Source organism: Gorilla gorilla, chromosome 10, assembly GCF_029281585.2.
Source record: "Gorilla gorilla gorilla isolate KB3781 chromosome 10, NHGRI_mGorGor1-v2.1_pri, whole genome shotgun sequence".
Taxonomy (NCBI): Eukaryota; Metazoa; Chordata; class Mammalia; order Primates; family Hominidae; genus Gorilla; species Gorilla gorilla.
This window is the reverse complement of record NC_073234.2, coordinates 125,459,674-125,475,952: the sequence shown is the minus strand read 5'-3', so window position 1 is coordinate 125,475,952 and position 16,279 is coordinate 125,459,674. Positions and strand designations below refer to the sequence as shown.

General features: G+C 47.5%; 1 long non-coding RNA gene across 3 annotated transcripts; it reads left to right on the top strand.

Moving 5' to 3' along the window:
- Nucleotides 1-433: 433 nt before the first annotated feature.
- On the top strand, nt 434-14,783 carry LOC101138289 (uncharacterized). 3 transcript variants are annotated; one of them, XR_010129415.1, is made up of 5 exons: nt 434-568; nt 2,131-2,304; nt 8,995-9,170; nt 10,903-11,048; nt 12,341-14,783. It is a non-coding gene; the product is annotated as an uncharacterized lncRNA (long non-coding RNA). The 3 variants fall into 3 exon arrangements; XR_010129414.1 differs by lacking the exon at nt 434-568 and adding an exon at nt 713-1,405; XR_010129416.1 differs by lacking the exons at nt 434-568; nt 8,995-9,170 and adding an exon at nt 713-1,405.
- The last annotated feature ends 1,496 nt before the right edge of the window (nt 14,784-16,279 follow it).

Sequence of the window (16,279 nt, the reverse complement as noted above, 5' to 3'; positions counted from 1 at the left end):
GTTTCCCTCTTGTTGCCTAGGCTGGAGTGCAATGGCTCGATCTTGGCTCGCCACAACCTCTGCCTCCCGGGTTCAAATGATTCTCCTGCCTCAGCCTCCTGAGTAGCTGGCATGCCCCACCACGCCCAGCTAATTTTTTGTATTTTTAGTAGAGACAGGGTTTAACCATGTTGGTCAGGCTGGTCTCAAACTCCCGACCTCAGGTGATCTGCCTGCCTCAGCCTCCCAAAGTGCTGGGATTACAGGCGTGAGCCACCGCACCCGGCCTTTGGCTTCCTTCTTGAACAGCTATGTAGCAAGAAATCCTTACATTCTCTTCTTAGCAACCTCAGAGGAGCAAACAAGTCTTTCCTGATGCTCTGTTAGGAAAGTCCCAGGAAAGACTCTGATTGGTTGGGTGTGAATTACATATCCATCCCTGAACCAATCACTGCCTGGGCCAAGGTGTCATCCCATTGGCCAGTCTGGGTCATGTGCCGGTTCCTGTGGCAGGAAATAGGGAGAAGATGATTGAGCCGGCCGGGTGCAGTGGCTCACGCCTGTAATCCCAATACTTTGAGAGGCCGAGGTGGGTGGATCACCTGAGGTCTGGAGTTCGAGAAGATGAGGGAGCAGTGTGAGCCCTACTGAACCACATCCAGTGGATTTTCCTTAGGAAGGAAGATCCTGTTACCAGACAAAATGGGAAAAGGAAGTGAGGAGGGTAGGCAGACAAAATACAGTGATCTGTTACAAGGTCTTCCCAAAAGCCAGAAATTCCAGGGATTTCTGAAGTCTACTTCTCTAGTCCTGGCTTATCTGGGCTGTGGAGACTCTATCTAGGTAATTGTTGAGCTCCTATTCTTACCTTGGTTCCTTCCTCAGTCCCACCAGAAGCCCTGCTCATTTGGGATGTGCGACTTGGCCCACGGAGGCTGCCAGCTCACCTTGGTACTTAACTACTATTTGGTTTCTGTGACCACCAAGCTATTGCTTAAACCAAGCCGCTTACGATGGCACCACCTAGAAGAATTCTTTAGATTTTATTCCGAGTGAGTTGAGAAGCCATGGGAAGATTGTAAGCAAAGGAATAAAAGATGGTTGCATTCTCTTGGGAAGGTTTCCCTCTTCCCTGGAGACCAGTCCTCACAGAAGCTTTTCCAATGGCCACAGACTAGGGAAGGTTGAGAGAGGGACGGGAGAACAAACTCCACTCACAGCTGCTGCTTCTCCTCTGCCCAGTTAGCCTCTACTGGGGCCAACAGTGAGCCTGTGTTGTCATTCGTGGTCCCAGGCTGGCCGTCGCCATGGAGATGGTGTTGCTGTACCAGTTCGTGGCTATTAAAATGGAGCTCCTGGCTGGACACCTGTTTCCCAGTGGGTGGCCACACACCTGTGGGTCTGGGCCTCCTCCAGCTGAATAGAAGTGAGCCCAGCACGGAGGTCGGGGAGGCACCAGACACCAGGAGGAGCAAATCCAACTCAAGCGTGGCCCCTCTGCTCCCGATTTTTTTTTTTCTTTTTTGAGACAGAGTTTTGCTCTTGTTGCCCAGGCTGAAGTGAAATGGCACGATCTTGGCTCACCGCAACCTCCGCCTCCCGGGTTCAAGCGATTCTCTTGCTTCAGCCTCCCGAGTTAGCTGGGATTACAGGCATGCGCCACCACGCCCTACTAATTTTGTATTTTTAGTAGAGATGGGGTTTCTCCACGTTGGTCAGGCTGGTCTCAAACTCCCGACCTCAGGTGATCGGCTGGCCTCGGCCTCCCAAAGTGCTGGGATTACAGGCGTGAGCCACCGCGCCCAGCCGTTTTTTTTTAGATGGAGTCTTGCTTTGTCACCTAGGCTGGAGTGCAGTGACATGATCTTGGCTCACTGCAACCCCTGCCTCCTGGATTCACGTGATTCTGCCTCAGCCTCCCGAGTAGATGGGACTACAGGCGTGTGCCACCACACCAGGCTATTTTTGTAATTTTAGTAGAGATAGGGCTTCGCCATGTTGGCCAGGCTGGTCTTGAACTCCTGGCCTCAAGTGATCCGCCTGCCTTGGCCTCCCAAAGTGTGAGCTACCGCGCCCGGCCTGCCCCTGACCATCTTCGGGGAAATAGAAACATGAGGTCTGCCACATTCTCATCCCACCCTTGACACCTAGGTGATATGAGAGCTTGAGGGGGAGGTCAGAAGGTCAGAGATGACCCAGTTCTGGAGGTGACCCCATAGGAGGAGAAGAATCCAGCCACGTGATACACGGGACCAAGAGAACAGTAAATGCAAAGATCTGGAAGCACAAAAGAGGAACAGCAAGGACAGCATGTTCCAGAACCTGGTAAGAGAGGAGGGTAGAGCCAGAGCAGGGGGCAGGACAGCGGAAGAGTTGGAATTTGATTTTCAGTGCCATGGGAAGCCACTGAAAAGTATTATGCAGAGAAGTGAAACCATCTGACTCATGTTTCTAGAAGCTCTCATGGGCCACTGTGCAGAGCATAGAGTGTGGTGGGACCAGAATGACAGTGAGGGACCAGTGAGAAGGTTGCTGGAGTCACCAGATGCAAGGGATGGAGACTTGGGCTGGAACGGGATGGTGGAGCCAGAGAGATGTGGACAAAGCTGGGATGTGTTTTGGAGGCAGAACTGGTGGATTTGATAGGAGGTGAAGGATGGCTCCGGATTCCTGAGGGATTGATGATGCCTTTTACTAACTTGAGGAGAGATCAAGGAGTGGGCACGGTAGCTCACTCCAGTAATCCCGCACTTTGAGAGGCCAAGGCGGGCAGATCACCTGAGGTCAAGAGTTCGAGACCAGCCTGGCCAATATCTCAAAACCCCGTCTCTACTAAAAATACAAAAATTAGCTGGGCGTGGTGGCAGGTGCCTGTAATCCCAGCTACTCGGGAGGCTGAGGCACAAAAATTGCTTGAATCCAGGAGGCGGAGGTTGCAGCGAGCCAAGATTGCACCACTGCACTCCAGCCTGGGTGATACAGCGAGACTCAGTCTCAAAAAAAAAAAAATGTGTATATATATATATATTTTATATGTATATATATATGCACATATACACACACACATATATGTATACATATATAATAAAAATAACAATAAATAAATAAAGGATCTCAGGCAAGCAATTAAACACCTGCCTACTACCATCTATCTTCATCCCTTTGTTCATGTCTAACACCAAAACACCCAAATAGCTGAAAGCACATTATCTCAAAAGATAAGTATGGTTTTTTCAAATGAATGGCTATAGCCTTATGAAAAGCTGCCTTGGTATCTGGTTTTCTTGTTTTGAGGGGCAAGGATGGAGGCTTCTCTCCTGCACCCACAGGCCACTGGGGATACTGCCCCAGCCCAGCCTCCCACCCTGCACTGGACCCTCTCAGCCCTCCTGCGTGGGTAGCACAGTGTTGAGAAGAGGTAGGAGCAATTTGTCTGGCTTCTTCACAGGCCCGCAACTGGCGTGTACAGTGGCCGAGAAGGCGAGGCCAAGGTGGGGCAGGGGAAGCTAGCAGGGGCGAGATCGTGGAGCACCTTGAGCTGCATCTGAGGGGCACTGAGAAAGCATGGAGAGCTGTCCCCCCAAACCCCAGCATCTTAGTAGAAAATATTCAAACATGAAAGGTTTTACGCTATTTTCATTTTAAAGACATTATTTTGCTTGAAATATAACAGCTACTGAGTGCTGCTGAGGTCTTAGCATGTGCTGGGTTCCATTCTTAGCATGTGACATGTATTGGCCTATTTGATCCTCCTACATAATCCTATAATATTGGTTGTCAGAGTGGTTGATCATGACCTGAACGGCCACAACATGTTTGGGGAACTCTCTGTATTTTGAGTTCCACTCCCTAATACATGTCACAACTGAATGTCCCAGGTTCCCTTGCAGCTAGGACACAGTATGAGACCCAAGCTTTCCAAACATATGCCCCAGGCAACACTTCCATACACAAGGAATCACATGGGATGCTGGGTATGAGCAGAATTCAAATTCAGGAATAGAGGGAAGTATTGCCCTTTGACCCATACAATAGGGGATCCCTTTCCCTGGACCCCACGCCTTAGAGGGCCCCACTCTGTTCCTCTGCAGACTGCTAGCTCCCCTATGGAATGAGGATTGTCTGAGGCTGTATGAGTTTCTATTTGTTACACAGCAGTGGAAACTAACACAGTCCCACAGGCCTAAATCAAGGCATCAGCGGGCTGAGTTGTCTGGAGACTCTGGGGAAAAGTCACTTCCAAGCTCATTGGTTGGTTGGTTGGTTTGTTTGTTTGTTTGTTTGTTTGTTTTGAGACAGAGTCTCGCTGTGTTGCCCAGGCTGGACTGCAGTGGCATGATCTTGGCTCACAGCAACCTCTGCCTCCTGGGTTCAGGCAATTCTCCTGTCTCAGCCTCCCAGGTAGCTGGGATTATAGGCACCCGTCATCATGCCTGGCTAATACTTGGGAGCCTGAGGCTGGAGAATCGCTTGAACCTGGGAGGCGGGCATTGCAGTGAGCTGAGATCACACCATTGCACTCCAGCCTGGGCAACAAGAGCAAAACTCGGTCTCAATAAATAAATAAATAAATAAATAAATAAATAAAAATAAAAATCCCTCACCAGGCGTGGTGGCTCATACCTGTAATCCCAGCACTTTGGGAGGCCAAGGCGAGTGGATCACTTGAGGTCCAGAGTTTGAGACCAGCCTGACCAACATGGTAAAACCCCATCTCTACTAAAAAAAAAATACAAAAATTAGCCAGGCGTAGTGGTAGGCACCTGTAATCCCAGCTACTCAGAGGCAGAGGCAGGAAAATCGCTTGACCCCAGGAGGCAGCAGTTGCAGTGAGCTGAGATTGCACCACTGCACCCCACCCTGGGTGATGAGAGCAAAACTTGGTCTCAAAACAATAAAAAATAAATAAAAATATTGAGACAATTTTAAAAATTAAATTAAAAAAGGGGGGCTGGGTGTGGTGGCTCATGCCTGTAACCCCAGCACTTTGGGAGGCTGAGGCGGGCGGATCACTTGAGGTCAGGAGTTCAAGACCATCCTGGCCAACATGGTGAAACCCTGTGTCTACTAAAAATACAAAAATTAGCTGGGTGTGGTGGCGGGTGCATGTAATCCCAGCTACTCAGGCGCCTGAGGCAGGAGAATCACTTGAACCTGGGAGGCGGAGGTTGCAGTGAGCTGAGACATACCACTGCACTCCAGCCTGGGCAGCAGAGCGAGACTCTAAAAAAAAAAATCTCTTTATTCAGCCAGCTGCAGGGGTTCACCCCTATAATCCCAGCACTTTGGGAGGCTGAGATGGGAGGATTGCTTGAGCCCAGGAGTTTGAGACCAGTTGAGAACAGCTGAGCAACAAAGTGAGATCCCATCTCCAAAAAAAAAAAATATTAGCTGGGCATGGTGGTGCACGCCTGTAGTTCCAGCTACTGGGGAGGCTGAGGTGGGAGGATCGCTTGATCCTGGGAGGTTGAGGCTGCAGTGAGTCATGTTTATGCCACTAGACTCCAGCCTAGGCGACAGAGTGAGACCCTGTCTCAAAAACAAAAAATCTCTTTTTTTCTATATTTTTCTCAACTTTATTGAGGTATAACTTACATATCATAAAATCACCCATTTTAAATACACATTTCAATGACTTTAAGTAAATTTACCAAGTTGTTCAACCATTACCGTGATCCAGTTTTAGAACATTTCATCAGCCTAGTAAGAGCCCTCATACCCATTAACAGTCACTCCCCACTCCCACTCTCTCCCCATGGTTGCTCAACCCAGGCAACCATGAATCTACTCTATGCCTCTATAGATTTGTCTTTCATGGACAATCTTTCTTCTTAAATTCAGCAGAGTAAATTCTGTTGTTTAAAACTGGAAACCCTGCCGAATACAATACTAATATCTTCTTTTTTGGGAGATGGAGTCTCACTCAGTCACCCAGGCTGGAGTGGAGTGGCACGATCTTGGCTCACTGCAACCTCTGCTTCCTGGGTTCAAACGATTCTCCTACCTCAGCTTCCTAAGTAGCTGGGATTACAGGCGTGTGCCACCACGCCCAGCTAATTTTTGTAGTTTTAGTAGAGAGGGGGTCTTACCACGTTGGCCAAACTGGTCTCGAACTCCTGACTTCAAATGATCCACCCACCTCGGCCTCCCAAAGTGCTGGGGTTACAGGCATGAGCCACCACGCCGGGCCCTAATATCCTCTTATTACAGAAGAAGAAACAATGACTCAGAAAGGTTAAGTCACTTGTCCAAGGTCGTGTAGCCAGTAAGTGGTAGAGCTGAGATTGAACCTAAGCATCTCACACCATAGTCCATGCTCTCATTAAAGTATGCAGTGTAGGCTGGGAGTGGTGGCTTACACCTGTAATCCCAGCACTTTGGGAGGCTGAGGCGGGTGGATCACGAGGTCAGGAGTTCAAGGCCAGCCTGGCCAAGATGGTGAAACCCCGTCTCTACTAAAAACTACAAAAATTAGCTGAGTGTGGTGGCAGATGCCTGTAATCCCAGCTACTCGGGAGGCTGAGGCAGGAGAATCACTTGAACCCGGGCAGCAGAGGTTGCGGTGAGCCAAGATCTTGCTGCTGCACTCCAGCCTGGGTGACAGAGTAAGACTCTGTTTCAAAAAAAAAAAAAAAAAAAAAGTATGCAGTGTGCAGTATAGAGAGTGGAGGGGACAGGGTAAGACTGGAGGAAAGGAGACCATTTAGGAGACTATTGGGTTGTCCAGATAGGAAAGCTGATGGTGACCTGGACTGAGGAGGTAATAGAGGCAGAGGAGAGAATTAGATGACTTCGAGCAATATTAGAAAGGTAAAACAGTAGGATTTGGCAACTGAATGGGTGAGGGGGAAAGAGGGAGAGAATGAGTCAAGGAGTGTGCCATGTTTCTGGCTTGGACAACTGATAGGTGCTGGAGTAACTTGCTGGGATAGGAAATGCAGGAGAAAGAGCCAATTTGGGGTGGAAGATGAGGTCAGAACTGAAGGCATTGAGTTTGAAGTGTTCATGGAACATATACATGTAGATGTTGAATAGGTGGTTGGATATATGAATCTGGAGCTGAGATGTAGGTTTCTTTTTTTTTTTTTTTTTTTTGAGTCAGAGTCTCCGGTCTCCCCCACAGAGCTGGCTCTGCATGAATTACTCTTCCTCTATTGCAATGAGCTAAGAGATATGAGGGCAGTTGTGCGATCTTAGCTCACTGCAGCCTCCACCTCCCAGGCTCAAGTGATTCTCCTGTCTCAGCCTCCTGAGTAGCTGGGATTACAGGTGCCCACCACCACACCTGGCTAATTTTGTATTTTTAGTAGAGATGGGGTTTCACCATGTTGGGCAGGCTGGTCTCGAACTCCTGGCCTCAGGTGATCCGCCCACCTCAGCCTCCCAAAGTGCTGGGATTTCAGGCATGAACCACTGCGCCCGGCCTGAGATGTAGGTTTCTATATCACCAGCATATAGATGGGAACTAGAACCATGGAAGAAGCTGCAACTCACCAGCAAGAGAAGAAGTAGATGAGAAAGCAAGAGGGCCTAGAACCGACCCCGGAGAAGTGCTAACCTTTAAGGGGTGGGAGTGCCGAAGTCCCCAAAGGATTCTGAGAAGGAGTAGCCACAGAGATCCAATGAAAGTCAGGCAAAGGTGGATTCCTGCAAGCTAAGGGAAGGAGGTGAGGGAGGTGGGGCATGGTCACAGTGTCAACTGGTGCTGAGAGTTCCAGGAAGATCAGCTATGTGGTGTGTCTATTGGATTTAGTGACAATGACGTTGTTGTTTACTTGGCAAGAGAGGCTTTAGAGAAGGGATGGAGGTGGGAGCCAGACTGGAGTGGGTGGAGGAGTGAATGGAGATGCAGAAATGGATATGATGACTCACTCTTTCAGGGGACTTGGCTATGAAGAAGAGAGGCATGGAGTGGTGGTAGGAGACTGTGGGATTGAATGGGGGGTATTTTGGAGACAGAGTTTCACTCTTGTTGCACAGGCTGGAGTGTAATGGGATGATCTCGGCTCACCGCAACCTCCGCCTCTGGGGTTCAAGCTGTTCTCCTGCCTCAGCTTTCCGAGTAGCTGGGAAAACAGGCATGCGCCACCATGCCTGGCTAATTTTGTATTTTTAGTAGAGAAATGATGTTAAGTGCAGATGGAAAGGGGACAGGAGAGAAAGGGAAGTTGATGTGGTAAATGAAAATTATCTTCATCATCTTCCTCACCATCACCATCAGTAACCACAAGGAAAGCTTGTTCTGCTCTGGGACTGCCCTGTCACTTTTCTTCCTGAGAAAATGAGCCAAAATCTTTCCCCCTGTAACTTTCACCTTTGCTTAGAGTTTTGCCTTGTGTCCCTCTTCAAATGGCTGCACACTGCTACTATGTCTCTCCTCTTCTTCAAACTCACAGCCCCCATCCTACAGGCCATGTGCTCTCAGCCTGGCGACCAGACCCTCAACTGTCTCAACCAAGTTCACACCTCTTGTTTGTCAAGCCCCTCTTAAGAGGCAGTGTACACACTCTTGCTTTGGTGATGGAAGCATGAAATGGTTCAAGCATTTATGATTTAGGAAAATGAACTCAGATAGAAAATGTGCACACCCTTTGACCCAGAAGTCCTACAGACTTAATGCCTTAGGTGTGCGAAGAAGCTTGTGCAGGGATTTCTGGCAACATGAATGTGGGGTGGACAGACAGTGAGCACAGTTGTTAGGAGCATAGCCTGAGTGCATTCTTCCTGAGATCAGGAACAGGACGAGGATGCCCGCTTTCACCGCTGCTGTTCAACATTGTACTGGAAGTTCTAGCCAGAGCAATTAGACAAGAAAAGCAATAAAAGGCATCCAGATGGCAAAGAATGAAGTAAAACTATCTTTAGTCACAGATGGCACAATCCCATATATGGAGAATCCCGAAGAATTCACAAGAAAACTATTAGATAGAGCTAATTAACCAATTCAGTAAAGTCGCAAGGAACAAGATCAACACACAAAAATTAATTGTGTGTGCGCATTTTTTTTTACACCAGCAAGGAACATTTGAAAAGGAAATTGGAAAAAGAATTCCATTTACCATAGCATTTAAGAGAGCTGAGGCTGTGGAGCCAGATGGCTGCGTTCAGAGCTGGCGCTGCTATTTACCATGTGACCTTGGACAAGCTTCTCGCTTCATTCATACCACAGTTTGTTCAGCTATTAGGTGGAGGTAATACTAGCACCTTCCTTATAGAGTTGGTTTTTGTTTTCATTTTTTTGGTGGGGGGGAGTAAGAATTGCAAAAGTTAATATATGTCAGCAAAATAGACTTAGAAGAGTGGTTGGCACATGGTAAGGACATATTAGGGTTACCAAAAATTGTTTATAATTGGGAAAATTGAACAAAAGTTACAGTTAAATATCTATCCCAGAGACTGACTGGCAAATTATCACAATGTACCTCTTAGCTTGAGCCATATGGAACAGCCTGTATTCTATAGCTATGGCCTACAAAATGGGCAGTTCTTTCTTTTCTTTTTTTTGGAGACAGAGTCTCACTTTGTTGCCCAGGCTGAAGTGCAGTGCAGTGGCATGATTTCGGCTCACTGCAACCTCCGCCTTCCAGGTTCAAGTGATTCTCCTGCCTCAGCCTCCCAAGTAGCTGGGATTACAAGCATGCACCACCACAACTGGATAATTTTTGCATTTTTAGTAGAGACAGGGTTTCCGCCATGTTGGCCAGCCTGGTCTTGAACTCCTGGCCTCAAGTGATCTGCTCTGCCCGCCTTGGCCTCCCAAAGTGCTGGGATTACAGGCGTGAGGCACCATGACCTGCCAAAATGGGCAGTTTCATATATTCAATCACTAAGATACTCTTTAGCCACTGAAAATGATTGTGTATCATAGATCTATCTTTATCACAGATATCTTTACTGTCATAGAAAGAATTAATAACATATTATTGAGTAAAAAGAGCAAGTTACAAAACAGCCTGCAGCCTGTAGTGTGGCCACATTTGTAACATCAGTATATCTATTTGTGTGTCTAGGTGTGGACATAAAGAGATATCTAGAAGACACTCAAAAGTTTCAACAATGATTGCCTGAGTGATTTGTGCTGGGATCTTCTTTTTTTTTTTTTTTGAGACTGAGTCTCGCTCTGTCACTCAGGCTGGAGTTTGCAATGGCGTGATCTTGGCTCACTGCAATCCCTGCCTCATGGGTTCAAATGATTCTCCCACCTCAGCCTCCCGAGTAGCTGGGATTATAGGCGCCCACCACTGTGCCTGGCTAATTTTTGTATTTTTAGTAAAGACGGGGTTTTGCCATGTTGGGCAAGCTGGTCTCAAACTCCTGACCTCGAGTGATCCACCTGCCTTGGCCTCCGAAAGTGCTGGGATTACAGGCGTGAGTCACTGCGCCCAGCTGGGATCTTAATTTATATTTTTTCTTTTTAGCCCTTGATTTTTACCCTGTTAGACTGACTTTAGGAATCTAACCCCCAAAAGTGGAAAAGAATACATCAGTGTTGTTGAAAGCCACTAAGTTAGTGGTAATTTGTTACAGAAACTAATATAATCGGGATTTAACTTGCCTTGGGGGTGCTGGCTCTCCCCCATTTTCTTCTCAGAGCATCTCTTGGGTCCTCAACCCTTGCTGAGCCCCCACCATGGCCTAGTGGACCAGGGATGGACTTGATTAGATTCTCCTCTCGGGATTTTAAAAAAGAGAAGCAGAGGCTGCATGCTCAGCTTCTCCGTGCTGCACTGCAGGCACAGTGCCCGGCGCCACTGTTCTTTAGGGGTCCATGAAGATGTCTGTTGGCCCTGGGTTGGTCATGAGCTAAGGGATATGAGGGCAGTTCACTTTGGAGGCTCAGCCCTTTGGTGTTACTTTTGCTCTGGAACCTTAGGAGCTGTAAGGGTGAGAGGAACTTTGCTGAAAGGCACATCCTCCCTGCAGAGCTTGAAGAACAATCTAACTGTGCTGGCATGGGGCCCATCCTACCTGCGAAGCCAATGTAAGTCTGTGAAAGTCACTTATATTCAGAGCATGTGGATTGGGACTCTGAAGAACAACTTTATGGTGGACACCTTCGTCTCCATCTGGTGAGTCCAGCACAAGCAGCCTGAGGGTTCCATGGGCTCAACCTCACCCTCCATCCTTATTTCCCTGCCACTCCAGGGCTCCTCCTCACCCAGACTTGCCTGTGAGTGCCCCTTGATGGATGTATTTGTCTGTTCTCATGCTGCTAATAAAGACATATCCGAGAGTAGGTAATTTACAAAGAAAAGAGGTTTAATGGACTCACAGTTCCACATGGCTGGGAAGGCCTCATAATCATGGTGGAAAGTGAAAGGCACGTCTTACGTGGTGGCAGGCAACAAGTGACTAAGAGCCAAGCAAAAGGGGAAACCTCTTATAAAACCATCAGATCTCATAAGACTTAGTCACTATCTACCACCAGGTCCCTCCTACAACATGTGGGAATTATGGGAGCTACAATTCAAGATGAGATTTGGGTGGGAACACAGCCAAACCATATCAATGGCCCTAACTTCTCTCCCATTAGTTCTCTTCTACCTCCCAGACTCTTTCCAGCTTTCCTCTTTTTCTTCTTTTTAAGAGACTGGAGTCTTACTGTGTTGCCCAGGCTGGTCTTGAACTCTGGGCTCAAGGGATCCTCCCACCTCCACCTAATGAGTAGCTGTGACTATAGGCATGCACCACCACACCCCCAAAATTTACCCATCCTCCCCGGCCCAGTAAAATCCTCAGCTTCTTCACACCCCTGTTAGCTCCAGGCACCAGCAGCTTTGCCTTCTGTAGAATGCATAAAATTATAGCCTCTTAGAGCAAAAAGGTCATTGGGGTTAGGGAGGCTGAGAGTTCTCTGTTCATTCAGGGATTAAACCTAACACCTGGAAGGGTGACATGGCTTGCTTTAGTCACCAAGCAAGGTCGGGATAGTATTTCTGGGATGGTCATTAGTACTTTCTTTCCGAAGGGAGGACACCACAAACTCACTTTCGTGATCACAGTATTCCCCTCCTACAGGTAAAGTGTGCAAACTGGATTTCATTCCCTCTTTTTTTTCTTTGACACAGCACTGAAACTTTTTTTTTTTTTTTTTGAGATGGAGTCTGGCTCTGTTGCCCAGGCTGGAGTGCAATGGCACAATCTCAGCTCACTGCAATCTCTACCTCCCAGGTTCAAACGATTTTCCTGCCTCAGCCTCCCAAGTAGTTGGGATGGTTTAGGAGTCATGCAACTGGAGGCTACAAGATTCTGACCCTCCCTAAACTGCTCCTAAGATCAGTGCTTGAGATATTTTGCAGACCCTGCACTTGATGGATCAGCTCAGTAAACTGACTCATCTGATCTTGTGGCCCCTTCTCAGGAACTGACTCAGCACAAGAAGACAGCTTCGACTCCCTATGATTTCATCTCTGACCAATCAGCACTCCTGGCACACTGGCTTCCCCCAACCCATCAAGTTATCCTTAAAAACTCCATTCCCTGATTGCTAGGGGAGACAGATTTGAGTAATAATAAAACTCCGGTCTCCCCCACAGCTGGCTGTGCATGAATTACTCTTCTTCTATTGCAATTCCCCTGTCTTGATGAATCGGCTCTGTCTAGGCAGCAGGCAAGGTGAACCCTTTGAGCAGTTACAATTCTATTTAATACCTCTGTCTCTGCCAGGCACGGTGACTCACGCCTGTAATCCCAACACTTTGGGAGGCCGAGGTGGGTGGATCACCTGAAGTCAGGAGTTCGAGACCAGCCTGGCCAACATGGTGAAACCCTGTCTCTACTAAAAATACAAAATTAGCTGGGTGTGGCAGCGCATGCCTGTAATACCAGCTACTAGGGAGGCTGAGGCAGGAGAATTGCTTGAACCCAGGAGATGGAGGTTGCGGTGAGCAGAGATAGTGCCACTGCACTCCAGCCAGGGTGACAGAGGGAGACTCTGTCTCAAAAAAAAAAAAAAAAAAGCTTCGTCTCATATATGCTGATTAGGCCTCAAATCTGGATCTCTTACCTCTTAGCTCAACATCTTTCTTGACAATCTTTCTTTTTAAATAAATGCTATAGAAATACTAAAATGTATTGTGAATAATGTAACACCCACATACCACCATCCAATTTAACAAATAAAGCATTACTAATCCAGTTTTGCTCCCTGCAAACTCATCCTTCATCTCATTCTCTGACCTTTCCCTTTATAAACACCCTGCAGTCGGGCACAGTGGCTGCACCTGCAGTCCCACCTATTCGGGAGGCTGAGACTGGAGGATCTCTTGAGCCCAGGAGTTTGTGGCTGTAGTGTGCTGTGACTGCACCTGTGAAATAGCCACTGCGTTCCAGCCTCAGCAACACAGCAAGACTCCATCTCTAAACGAAATCCTGAATTTGACATTTGTCATTCCCTTGTTTGTTTTTATATTTCTAAACACATATATGTCTACATATGTAAAAAATATAATTTTTACTTTTTTATTGGGGTGAAATTCATATAACACAAAACCACTGTAAACATGAACAGTTCAGTGGCATTTCAGAGAGGTGTGCAACCACCACATCTAGTTCCAGATCATTTTCATCACCCCAAAAGGACACCCCATGCCTATTAGTAGTCACTCGCCATTTCTCCCTCCCTCTGTCCCCTGCAACTACCAATCTACTCTCTGTCTCTATGGATTTACCTATTCTGGGTATTTCATATAAATGGAGTCAAACAATATGTGTGGCCTTTTGTGACTAGCCTCTCTGAGGTAGCAGACATAATGTTTTCAAGGTTCATCGATGTAATAGCATGTATGAGTACTCTGTTCCTTTTTTATGGCTGAATAATATCTCATTGAATGGATAGACCACATTTTGCCTATCCATTCATCCATAGATGAACATTTGGGTTATGTGAATAGTGCTGCTATGCACATTCACGAATAGGTAGTTGTGAGTACATGGTGTGGCTTTGGATTTCTCTAAACTTTATATCACACTGCAGCTTGCTTTGTTTTTTCAATGTTAGGTTATTTCCATGTTGATATGCACAGCTCTAGTTAATTCATTTTCACTGCTCCAAAGCATCCCATTTTTAAAATTATTTTATTTTATTATTTTTTTTGAGACAGGTTCTTGGTCTGTCACCCAGGCTGGAGTGCAGGGGTGCAATCACAGCTTACCATAGCCTTGACCTCCTGGGCCCAAGCAATCCTCCCACCTTGGCCTCCATCTCTACAGGCTCGTGCCACCACACCCAGCTAATTTTTGTATTTTTCGTCAAGACAGGGTTTTGTCCTGTTGTCCAGGCTGGTCTCAAACTCCTGGGCTCAAGCAATTCCCCTGCTTCAGCCTCCCAAAGTACTGGGATTACAGGCATGAGCCACCGCGCCTGGCCCAAAGCATCCCATTGTATGAATCCAACAATTTATCCATTTATTGTTTGAGAACATTTAGGTTATGTCTTGCTTTCCCTCTTACAAGCAATGCTGCAGAAGCATTCTTGCCCATAACTCCGGCACATGTACAAGAGTTTCTCTAGGGCACGTATATAAGAGTTTTATTGCTGGGTCATGAGGAATGCTCTTCTTCAAATGTACTTGCTATTGACAAATATGAGCTGTCTTTTCAGGAGCCTCCCAGTGGTCCTCAGCCCTGGCTATGCATTAGAATCAGCTGGGAACTTTTTTTTTTTTTTTCCCCCAAGCCAGAGTCTTGCTCTGTGGCCCAGATTGGAGTGCAGTGGTGCAATCTCGGCTCACTGCAACCTTTGCCTCCCAGGTTCAAGCAATTCTCCTGCCTCAGCCTCCGGAGTAGCTGGGATTATAGGTGCACACCACCAAACCTGGCTAATTTTTGTATTTTTAGTAGAGATGGAGTTTCACCATGTTGGCCAGGCTGGTCTCGAACTTCTGGTCTTGAGTGATCCACCCACCTCGGCCTCCCAAGGTGCTGGGATTACAGGCGTGAGCCACCGTGCCCAGTCTCACCTGGGAACTTTTTTTTTTTTTTTTGAGACAGTCTAGCTCTGTCATCAGGCTGGAGTACAGTGGCACGATATTGGCTTACTGCAACCTTCACCTCCTGACTTCAAGTGATTCTCCTGCCTCAGCCTCCTGAGTAGCTGGCATGTGTCACCACGCCCAGGTAATTTTCCTATTATTAGTAGAGACAGGGTTTCGCCATGTTGGCCACGATGGTCTTGATCTCCTGACCTTGTGATCCGCCCACCTTGGCCTCCCAAAGTGCTGGGAATACAGGCGTGAGCCACTGCGCCCAGCCATGAACTTTTAACAAATATATAGGTATCTGGATAACTCCCCAGACTCACGAAATCATAGTCTCCAGGGATGGATCTGGGGAGCTGCAATTTTGAAAGCTCCCTGGGTGGTTACATAGCCAAGGTGGAGAACAGCTGGGGCTGAGTCTTGGCCCACTCTGTCTCGGCTTCCCAAGGTCAGCTCATACAGGGCAGCCATCATCTTAGACTTGCTAATATCATTCAGCAGCTGGGCAGAGAGAAGGGACTAAATAAATAAACTGAATGAGTAAACAAAGCATTTAAAACAAACCCTTTAGGCTGGATGCGATGGCACATGCGTGTAATCAATCACAGTAACTATCTCCTACTGTTGTGAGGATTAAAGGGGATGTTGCATGTAGAGCACTTGGCACGTATTAAGTGCCCAATAAAGAGTAGCTCCTGCAGCCTGGTGTGGTGGCTCACACCTGTAACCACAACATTTTGGGAGGCTGAGGTGGAGAATTGCTTGAGGCCAAGAGTTCGAGACCAGCCTGGGCAACATAAAGAGACCCCTGTTTCTAGAAAAAATAATAGAAATTAGCCGGGCGTGGTGGTACACACCTGTAGTTCCAGCTACTCAGGAGGCTGAGGTGGGAGGATCAACTTGAGCTGAGGAGTTGGAGGCTGCAGTGAGCTATGATTGTGCCACTACACTCCAGCCTGGGCAACAGAGCGAGACTCCGTCTCAAAAAAAAAAAAAAAAAAAAAAGAAGGCCGGGCACGGTGGCTCACGCCTGTAATCCCAGCACTTTGGGAGGCCAAGGCGGGTGGATCACGAGGTCAGGAGATTGAGACCATCCTAGCCAACACGGTGAAACTCCGTCTCTACCAAAAAAAATACAAAAAATTAGCCAGGCGTGGTGGCGGGCACCTGTAGTCCCAGCTACTTGGGAGGCTGAGGCAGGAGAATGGCATGAACCTAGGAGGCGGAGCTTGCACTGCACTCCAGCCTGGGTGACAGAGCGAGACTCCATTTAAAAAAAAAATGAGATTGGGGGCAGCAGCTTTCCTATAGCAAGTGCTCAG